This window comes from Antechinus flavipes, chromosome 5, assembly GCF_016432865.1.
Source record: "Antechinus flavipes isolate AdamAnt ecotype Samford, QLD, Australia chromosome 5, AdamAnt_v2, whole genome shotgun sequence".
In the NCBI taxonomy this organism is placed as follows: domain Eukaryota; kingdom Metazoa; phylum Chordata; class Mammalia; order Dasyuromorphia; family Dasyuridae; genus Antechinus; species Antechinus flavipes.
In genome coordinates, this window is record NC_067402.1 from 156,711,639 (window position 1) to 156,722,959 (window position 11,321).

General features: G+C 35.1%; 1 pseudogene; it reads left to right on the forward strand.

Moving 5' to 3' along the window:
* The first annotated feature begins 7,976 nt into the window (after positions 1-7,976).
* On the forward strand, positions 7,977-9,043 carry LOC127538640 (DNA-directed RNA polymerase II subunit RPB4-like; annotated as a pseudogene).
* The last annotated feature ends 2,278 nt before the right edge of the window (positions 9,044-11,321 follow it).

Here is an 11,321-nt window from a genome sequence, read left to right on the forward strand (position 1 = left end):
GCAGGAGTGGGGGGAGGACAGTTATGCTTGGGCCTTTCTTCAATTCTGGCAAAAATAAACTTAAATGGAATTTTAAAAAGATTCTTTTATGGGTCAAAAATTGTAATGAACCTGTTCAAATTTTTCTCCCTTAATATACATTAAGTGTTTTCAATTCTTTGGATTGGAGCACTTATGCCAGGGTTCGACATTTTTTTTGTTTGTTTGTTTGTTTTGGTATGGGAAGGAGAGAAAAATATATTCCCAGTCTTTTGTATGCAAATAATGAATTAAGGGTATTTGAACTGATGAACTTTTAAGATCTACATATCATATATTTGGTGATTCTAATCCATAAGAAAACACTGCTAACTGAAAGGCAATTAAGGATAGATTATCTTTCATCATGCTGCTGCAGCATCACAGTTTATGTAAAGAGTGTGAAATTTGGGCCTGGATTCAAATAGTGGCTTTACTAGTTACTGCTGATATCACCTTGGATTATTTACTTCCTGTCTCTAGCTCTTTGTCTCCTCATTTGTAAAATAAGAAAGTTGGGCATGATGTTCTCAGAGGCCCTTTACAATTCTGTATCTGCATGATCTTATGACAATAAAAGTTTTCTTAAGTACTCAGTGAAGCTGTAATGGCAAGAACAATGGCTTTAGAGTCAAAAAAAACAAGCATTTAAATCCTGGCTTTTTATTAGAGGCTATGTGATTAGGGGTTGGTAATTAAATATATATATATATATATATATATATATATATATATATATATATATATCTTATTTCTGACTCAGGTTCCTCATAAGTGAAATGAAGAGAATATTTGACTATTATTGATCAAGAAATGGTGTAAGAGGAATAATGCTGGTGCTGCTTCTAAACTCCCTCCAAAGCCCATGTAAAGAGCTCACCAACATTCCAGAGAAAAATAAAATGATTGGTCTACCCCCCCCCCCAAAAAAAAAGCACATGTTCAAAAAAGGATGATGGGCTAGTCACATGGAAAAAGTGAGCATAAAAATGGAATGTCTGAGAGTTCTAATGTTATCCTTGTGGAATAAAAGCAACAACAATAAAGAGCATTTATATAGATCTTTAAAATATGCAAAATGCTTTACAAATATTATCTCATTTCCTTCTTATAACTGCTCAAAGTAAGTGATTTCCATTTTACAGATGAGGAAATTGATCAATACAGAGGTGAGTGACTTGCTCAGGATCACACAGGTAGTAAACATCTGAGGTTACATTTAGTCCAGTGCTCTGTCCACTGAACCACATCACTAGCAGCTTGAAAGGCCTTAGCATTTGGAATGGACTCCCAAAGATGCACTCCATAGAAGACTTGCACAAAAGTTACTCAAGATGGATAGATATAGATTTAATTCTAAAGGGAACTCGATACTGAACACCCAAATTCATGAGTTCACCAAATCTTTTAAATATTTAAATATAGAGAGAGGATCATATAAGATAACATGTATATAAGAGCAGATAAATTGCAAAGTGCTATTTAAATCTGTATTCATAATTCATATTTTATAGAACTTTGAGAGTGGGCTTTGCAAAAGTTGGTGAATAGGTTGAGTCTTTTTTTTCCCTTTTTCTCCCCACTCTCCATTGAGGCTTTCAGGTCCATTACAAAGGCTAACAAACTACATTCCTTATAGTAATTTTGTGAGGAAAGTATTGAAAGTATCATTATCCTGATTTCTCAGAAAAACTGAGAGCCAGAGAGATATCATTTGTTGAAATCCACAGGACTTAAACATTTAATTGAGAATTAGCCATTACTAGAATGGATTGAATAGAGTTTAACCCCAGGATGGTGAAAATTAGAGCTTTACTATATCTTGTCTCTTTTCCCCAGAAATTTCTCTACAAAAGGAAATGTCCAGGGAGTCTCCATCTTCTAAGAAGAGTCTAAAATCTTTGTATTTCTCATTCTTCAGGGCCTTAGCTCCTAATAGTACAAGTCTCATCCCAAATTGTCTCCCCTTTTTTTCTCTCCACCACCAGCAACTGAATTTAACTGGTGATTTTAATGTGAATACTTTATTTGCTTAGTGGTGAAATTTGTGATGGCTGACTTGAATTTCAGAAGTACCAGTTATTACTCCGGTCAGTTCAAACCAATTTTTTTCCTTGACCACAAATCCACCACTTTTATAACAACATCTTGTTTTTTTTCATAATCTCTTATATATACAGATAACTTTTCTCTTTAAAAATCATTATGATCTCTACACATCTTAAACCTATGCTATAGACTATTTTTTTTTCCCTTAAGGAAACAAAAATAAATCAGAAATAAAGAAAAAAAGGGTGTTCAACTTGAGAATCGGTATGCACACCAGAGGGAAAACATTTCTTTGGTATAGAATGTGGAATTGATAAAGAAAAAAAAAAATCCTGAAAATTCGGATGGATAGTCATCACCTGCAACTGACATATCATAAAATGTTACTAAGGTGACTTTCATGAAATAATGAGATTGATCTATGCTTGGCAGAGAGAAATGAATCTCTTTGTTTGACAATCCCACCTGTATGAGGTATTGTTCCAGGTCAAGAGATTGGTGTGAGTGCTTACCTTCCTCTAGAGTCACCTGGGAATGGTCAAGATTAATAATGCATGTCAAACAACAAAAGTAGGCAGCGATGCAGGTGTGAAACTTTTGGCTTTGTTTCTAGCTTCAACTGTTTTCAGTAAAATGATATTTACAGTAAGGTTCATTCCTTCATTCAGCTAGTGGTTTGAATGTTGCTGGGGTTTTTTCCCCCCTTTGGAAGACAGCATTCCCGTCACATCCTATTCTCTTCACAATTAACACATTCCTGAATTTGTGGGTTGGATTAGTTTTATTAGCCACAAACCCTTTCACTTGAGAGCAGGACTCCTAGATTTTGTTTTAGGGGGTAGAGGTGGAGGTAGTTTTGTTCAGTGTTTATGACTAACGGATACCTTTACTTCCTCCATCTCTGCTGTGGGGTTATCACTTGCAACTGGTTCAAGCAAATGGAAAGTATATTCCTCATACTCATCCATCTCTATACCTAGTTAAGAAATAAAATAGTTGGGCTATAAATGTAATCATTACCTTTTCATATATGCACATATATTAAATAAGCATATTTAATACATATGCATTTGGCAACTGCCCCCAAAGACTCAAAAAAGAATCTCCTAGCATCTTTAATAATGCTCATTTAAGCAAAATATAGTATGAAGAGGTAATGCAATCCAGAGCCCTGAGTAATCCCAGCACCAGTTCCTCAGGATTTTCAGTAGTTATTGAAACCTATGAACATTTCTAGCTTTTCTTTGAGTCCTCCTGAAAACAGGTCTGTCCTTGAGGTGTCAGATTAACACTCCACTCAGAAGACAAATTGTTCGTGGGCACGCTGGACATATGAGAGCCATTAGACACTACACTTTGCATTCTTGAAAAATGAAAAATTCTAGGCAACATTACATTTTATAAATGCAAGATGTTTATTATTACAGCACCAGCAATAAATGTTTAGAAACTGGAGAGGGTTCACGATGGCTCTGACTAGGAACATATGACTACGGAGCCCATTGGATGTGGAGCCATTGATTTTTGGCATTAAACAAAGGGTCTGGAAATGATTATGTATTTAGCCCTCTATGAGTATTTAATTATATCAATAGAAGAACACAATTTTTGTTGCGTGCATAGTGATGAATGTCTTCATTTATTCGTGTTACTATGCATGATAGATGAGTTCAAACCAGATGCTCTAACTCTCTTGCAATTTGGTTAAATGAATTAAGCCAAAGTCTTTGAAATTGCAGGGGACACCTCATGGACACTATCAAGAATACAGGGCATGGAGACTCTTTGTTCAATTTATCTTTTCAGGTCAATATGTAAACAACCAGAAATACATATCTTTTTATCTGTATATTCAATATTTTCCCCTCAGGGCTGAGAGAAATCCCTTTCTCTGGTGAGGATTATTTTGCACCTCTCTCATCATATATTCATCTAACAATAATCCTTGCTTGGCTATGTAGTTACTATTGTAGAATTTGGAATCATCAGCAGGGTCAGATATTAGAAGAGACTTATCCAGAGATTACAATTCATATCCTAGAGCCCAAATTACTACAGCTGAGTCACAGACTAGGAGTGTGTGTGTGTGGTTTTAGGGGTTTTATTAGGAGGAAAATAAAAAAGAGTGCCTGACAAAAAAATGATTCCTTTTGTCTGTGTACCTGAGGGGGTAAAAATATTGTACTCAAATCTACTTGCTGAGAATGAAAAGCAAAGAGATTTCAAGATCACAAAGGTTTTAAAAGCACAATTTAATTGGCTGTGCTTCATAAGAGTTATGGATAGGAAATTGCTTTGCAAGCTGTAAATGCAATAAAAATGAAATTCATTATTTGTCAATGAAGAGTTTAGGAATTTCAACATCCCATCTTGAAACATGCTTTTTTCTTAATCTTGCAAATAGTTTTAAAAATCATTAAATAAGCAAAAATTGCATCCGACTTGAACTTGCACTTATCTAGAGGCAGTTTGACACAGAGACAGAAAGCTAATCTCCAAATTAGGAAATCTTGACTCAATTCTATCCTTTTACATATATCAGCTTTGTGTGCCTGGGTAAACTGCTTAATCTCTCAATGGTCTAGGCAAGTCTCTAATGTATAAATTTTTAAAGAAGGTGCCAATTTGCATTGGTACAAGGAATTGTCTCACAATTTCCTTACCAGCAGCTTTTAAAGTGTGATTTGGGGACATCTGGATTTTCTGAAATCCTTCAGGGGACTGGAGTGGTCAAAACATTTTTTTAAAAATAATTATGCTACAATTTTAAAAAATTTCTAATACTGAAGAAAACACACAAAAACAAAGCCTTCTTTAGAGTGGTCCTTATTTTTAAGAGTATAAAGAAGTCTTGAGATTAAAATGTTTAAGAACTGCTGCCTTGAACTAAAGAAATCATTTCTAGTCCCTATCCTCTATTTCCTCCTCTATGTGTGGCAATGTAAATACCATTAGATTAGGTGTCAAAGAACTTGGTTTTGCTTACTATCTGTGTGACCTTAGTTCTAGTGTAGTGCTTAGTAGAGTGCCTGGAACTTAACAGGTATGTAATAAATGTTTGAACAACTGACTTAATCCTCCTGGAACTTTGTTTCCTCTTTGGTAAAATGAGAGCTTTGAACTAAAAGATTTCTTAGGAAATAGGATTAAAAACCTGAAACAACTTCTGAACATGAAGTTCAAACGCATAATTTCATGGAGAAGGAAGGTGAAGGGAAGGGAAGTTAAATTATTTGTCCAAGACAGTAAACTTCAGAGACACATTTGAACTCGGACCTTCTTATTCCATAAGCAATAAGCATTCCATTGCACTATATTGCCCCCCAGAATTAAATCCTATGATTCTGTAATTAACATTACCATTCTTTTCTCTTTTTTTATGCTTTATTATTTCATTCTATTGGAGTCATTTGTTAGGTAGGCCTCAGAAGTACTCTGATTACCCACAGATTAGAATCTGTTCACTTGGTCTTCCAGATACAGAATTTCAATTCCCAGCTCACCAGGGCAAGATAAAGACATTAGAAATCGGTTTTAACTAACTATATTCACAAGAAATGACCTATAAATTGGAATGCCAATTTATTAATTTACAGAAGTGTGTGTGGGGGTCTTCATTTCTAAATAGTCAATAAATGTTTTGTTAATTCTTGCAGTAAAATAGGCTAGTTACATAGACAAGCTTTGATATAATATATAAGGATCTACAATAACTAAAATCAATGACTTTTCTCAAGCCTTTTATAAATGAGTAGCTATATATAGGCAAAGATATCGATGTCATTTGCCATTTTATTCTCTAATTTATTTTACAAATGAGGAAACTGAGACAAACATAGTTAAATGACTTGCCTACGATTATACAAAGAGGTAGTAGGTGTCTGAGGCCTAATTTGAATTCTGGTCTTCTGGACTCCATGTCTGGCACTCTACCTAGTGGAAAACTACTTTAATTTCCCGAAGATGGCTTTTAGTAAGCATGAAATTATAATAAAAGGTACTTGTAGATCCTTACATATATTATATCAAAGCTTGTTTATGTAACTAGCCTATTTTACTGCAAGAATTAACAAAACATTTATTAAATATTTACCTATGTGCAAAACATTAGTCTAGGTGCTGGGAATACAAATACAAAGTAAACTCAAAGAGCTCATTAGTTAATGGGAGAGAAAATACATAGGAAAGTTTTCAACTTCTGATCAGATGGAAAGCTCCCATATTTTTTAATTTTCACTGTCAAAAGTTATTTCTACTGAGGCAACTAAGTGACATAATAGATAGAATGTTGGATTGGGAGTCAGGAGGACCTGAGTTCAAATTCAGCTTCAGATACTTATTAGCTGTGGTATTCTAAGCAACTAACTTAACTCCAATTGGCTCCCTTCTCCCCCAAGAAAGTTATTTTTATTGATAATATTGAACAATTTGACAGTGCCAAGAACTTAAATGACAAACACTTTCTTTTTAGATCTTCAGTAGATGTGACTGGAGTACCTGTGAGTGCAATTACCAGGTTTCATCTTCTCAGGATGACATCTGAAGGTATTGGGTTGCAAGATTTGCTATTTCCCAAAGCATTTTAATCCAGGATCCTAGACTGCCTCTCTGGTGTCCTGAAGGTCGACAGAGTTAAGGCAATTGTAATAGTTTGACTTGCCTGGAACATGTTGCCTCATGTATGTTCCTTGGAGGGCCTTCCTGACTCTTGGGGTCTATCTCATTTTGGAGAGTTTATGGGGAATACCAGGTCACTTCTACATAGGAAATGCTTTTCCTCACAATAGTTGTCAGGATTGGGTGGGAGTAAGATAATACATGTTCCCACTTTCTCTCTTATTCTCTTCTTCACTCCTTATATTTTAGCTTCTGACCTTATGATTCCACCAAAACTGCTCTCCTCAAAATTACCAATGATCTTATCTTCCAAGTTCAATGGCTTCTCTCAATCTTCATTCTTTCTGTAGCCTTTAACTCTGTGAATCACCCTCTCATCCTTCATTCTCTGTTCTGTCAAGATTTTTGGAACATCATTCTCTCTTGGTATTCCTCCTACTTATTTGATCACTCCTTCTCATTCTTGTTTGGAGGATCTTTATCCAGATGACATCCTCTAATCATAGGTATCCCTCAAGATTCCATCCTCCTCTTTACTTCTCTTTCTATATTACTTCATTTGGTGATTTTTGTCCTCTCCCATGGATTTAAGTACTATATATTGACAAATCTCAATTCTACCCTTTCTGTCACATCTCTTTGCTGACCTTTTATCTCCCTTTTGCAATTGGTACATATCCAAAATAAACATGTCCAAAACCACAAACTCACTATCTTTCCCCCTAAACCCTCCGCCTACTATTATCTTCTCTATTACTTTTCTACTCCTCTCACTTCCCCAGGCTGGTTGTCACCTTCAAATCTTCACTATTTTTTCAATAGCTCTATCTAAGCTATTGCCAACACATCAGTTTTCACCTCTGCAACATCTCTCAAATATAGCCCCTTTTCACCCTTGACATTACCAGCATTCTGATATAGGTCCTCCTCACTTCATACCAAGATTAGCACAGTAAAGGAAAGTTATCTCCTGCATCGTCTCTTCCCACTATTGTCTGTCCATGAAATCAGCCACCAATGTCATTTTCCTCCTCAATAAACTCCAGTGGCTCCAAAATCTTCTGCTTGGCATTCAAAGCCCTTAATAACCCAACATTCTTCTACCATGAATTGTTGTTGATATTGTTGTTTGTCCTTCATTTTCGAAGAGGACCATAACATCAGGGAAGTGATGACATGAAATGAAAGGGTAATTAGATTTAAGTGAGAAAGGGCTGTGTAAGAACACCAGCTTCACTTTTTCCTCCAGAGCATCTGGGTCCAGTGGCCAAAGAGAGATCAGATGACTAGAGATGACCCTGGATGTCAGTAAGTGCCAGAGGCTAGGACCTCATGACTTTAGGCCTGGTGGTCTATATAGCTACCTATTTGTTATTATTCTGTAAAAAAGAATTGTCTATACAAATGTTTCTATATACTGATACAAAAATCCAAGAACTTGGGGAAAATATTAAGATGACCTTAAAGAGAAGTAAAGAAAAATGATGTTTTCAACCATTCACTGGTAGGATAACCCTAAAAAGGAATTAGGGTTCTAACAAGTGAGTGTACTAACCTCCAAGAGGATTTAATCATAACATTAAGAAAGATGCCATAAGGTAGGATATTATGCCATTGATTGGTGAGCTAAATTCCAGGAAAAGTTAACCAGTTGTTTTCAAAATTCAAAAACTCTACCTGAAATAGATGTCAAAATTACTATTAAAAGTATAATAAAGATATAGATGTTTATTTATGCTGATATGGGATGGATCTCACAAGCCCCAAATTCATCTATGCTGATGCTCCGGCATGGCAAAAAAAATATATTTATGCAAATCCTGTTGTTTAAATTTAAATTTTATTTCTATTATCATAGAGGTAGGATCATAGAGGTAGTAAATGTTAAGTGTCTCAGGCTGAATTTAAATTCAAGTCCTTGGCCTGGAGCTGGAGTGACCAGAGGCAGCAGCTCTTGCCCTGGCATTGTGAAAGAAGATACCTTGCAGCTCATCTTCCCAAATGATTTCAAAGAGCAGAAACTTTTCTAAATTCCAAAGTCCACATGCTTCTAAAGCAACAATGGTGAGAAAATGACAATACAGAGGATAAACAAGTATTTTCAGAGGTTTTTGTGAAAACTTTACATTACACTGCACATTTTAGTCGTTTTAAAAACAGGGAAACCATTGCTGGTGTTTGTAGTTTGTTATTCCAGACAAAGCTCCATAAATTTGAGTTGGCCTGTTTAGCAAACTCTTGTTCTGAGAAACTCAGGATAGACTAAAGCTCTGATTCCAAACCTGGGGGTCTATTTGAAGATCAGGAATTACAACAGATTTTTGATGATATCCAGACTAAAAGGAGCTTCCAGTACTAGTACCAGGGACTCAGCCATTGAGTGAAGACAGAAGAGGAAATTTCCCCAAATTCTTCTACAGCTGAAAAGCGATTCTCCCTCCAGAGACTGTATTGAAACCTAGTCACAAAAGTTGATCAAGCTTCCTGTAGATAAGGAAATGCATTACCAAGTAATTAAGACTTGTGAACAGTTGTGATTCTGATTGACTCTGAATATTTGAGATGTGTCAAAGGAATGCCATAGAATCTTTTTTTTTAATTAATTTTTTTATTTTCAAAAGATATGCATGGATAATTTTTCAATATTGACCCTTGCAAAACCTTATATTCCAAAATTTCCTCCCCTTTCCCCATCCCCTTCCTAAATGACAAGTAATCCAATATATGTTAAACATGTGCAATACTTCTATACATATTTCTACAATTATCATTCTGCACAAGGAAAATCAGATTAAAAAAGGAAAAATTAGAAAGAAAACAAAATATAAGCAAACAACAACAAAAAAAAGTGAAAATACTATGTTGTGATCCACCCTCACTCCCCACAGTCCTTTCTCTGGGTGTAGATGGCTCTCTTCATCACAAAATCATTGGAACTGGCATTAATCATCATATTGTTGAAGAGAGCCACATCCATTAGAATTGATCATTGTATAATCTTTTTATTGCTGTGTATACTGATCTCTTGGATCTGCTCCCTACACTTGGCATCAGTTCATTTAAGTCTCTCTAGGCCTCTTTGAAATCATCCTGTTGGTCATTTCTTACAGAAAAATAATATTCCATAACATACATACATTATAACTTATTCAGCCATTTCCCAACAGATGGGCATCCATTCAGTTTCCAGTTTCTTGCCACTACAAAGAGGGCTGCCAAAAATATTTTTGCACATGTGGGTCCCTTTCCCTCTTTTAAGATCTCTTTAGGACACAAGCCCAGTAGAAACACTGCTGGATCACAGTTTGATACTTCTTTGGGCATAGTTCCAAATTGGTCTCCATAATATTTGGATCTGTCCAAAACTCCACCAACAATGTATTAGTGTCTCAGTTTTCTCATATCTCCTCCAACATTAGTAATTATCTTTTCTTGTCATCCTAGCCAATCTGAGATGTCTTTGCATTTCTCTTATCAATAGTGATTTAGAGCACTTTTTCATATGACTACTAATAGTTTCAATTTCTTCATAACAGGAATCTTAATTTATTAGAATCTATAGAACTGATGTTTGGCTCTAGATTTAGATGACCTAGGTTCAAGTTGCGCCTCTAATATTATCTATGTGACCTTAATATCTCTGGACCTTAATTTCCCGACTTGCAAAGTGAGATTTTAGAGCTAGGCAGCCTCAGAAGTCTTTTCTATCTTTAGGTCTATTATTCTTTCTGCAATCTCAAAGTAGATATCTTCCCATTAAGCATTTCCAAAATCACTTCTTTTTTTTTTTTGATCCATTTGAATCCAAAGTTTCTCTAAACCTATGTTTCTAGATGAAGAGAATAAGAACATTTGCCTAACACAAATGCATTTAGTGTCCTAATGGATATATTTCCATGAAAAGCCAAGAGAAGGAAAAAAGGTAATGAAAAACATGTTGAATTGATTATAAATTGTGGACATATACTAGACCTTAATCCAGTTACTATTATCTCTCCTGACATTCTCTAAAAGAGTTAGGGTGCATCATATGTGCCATATTATTTTATAGATGCTTTATAAACCAAATTGTCAGTTTTCAACGACTTCAAAAGTGATTATTCTGATACACCTGCTGTTTAGCCTAAAGATAATAAGCTTTTATAAAGCATTTTAAAGTTTACAAATGACTTTCCATATATTCATCATATAAGGAAGTTAGTGAATGTAGCATAATTCAAGCAAGAGTCTGAGATCTCAGGTTAAATGATTTGTCCACAAAATGAACAGCTGATAACAAAATGAACAGCTAGAACTATTATCCATCCTTTCTGAATCCAAGTTTCCTTCACCACTTGCTACTCCTTTTTTGTGGGGTAATATCAGAACTAATATTGATTATTTAAAATTGTTTTAGGGGAAAAAATAACATCACTAATCATTGGAATTAAGAGAAACAGAGTCAGCACAATGTCAAAGCAGAGGAAGTCGACAGAATCAGAACATAGAATTAAAAAAAAAATGAATATCAAAAGTTATTTGTAAAGAAGTACAAGGAAGTGCATCAAATGCATATCACTCCTTTTCAGTGACATAGGTAATGATGCAAAAGTCAGAGGTTAGTGTTAAGAGGTCAAAAAAAGAGACCCAACTAGGGA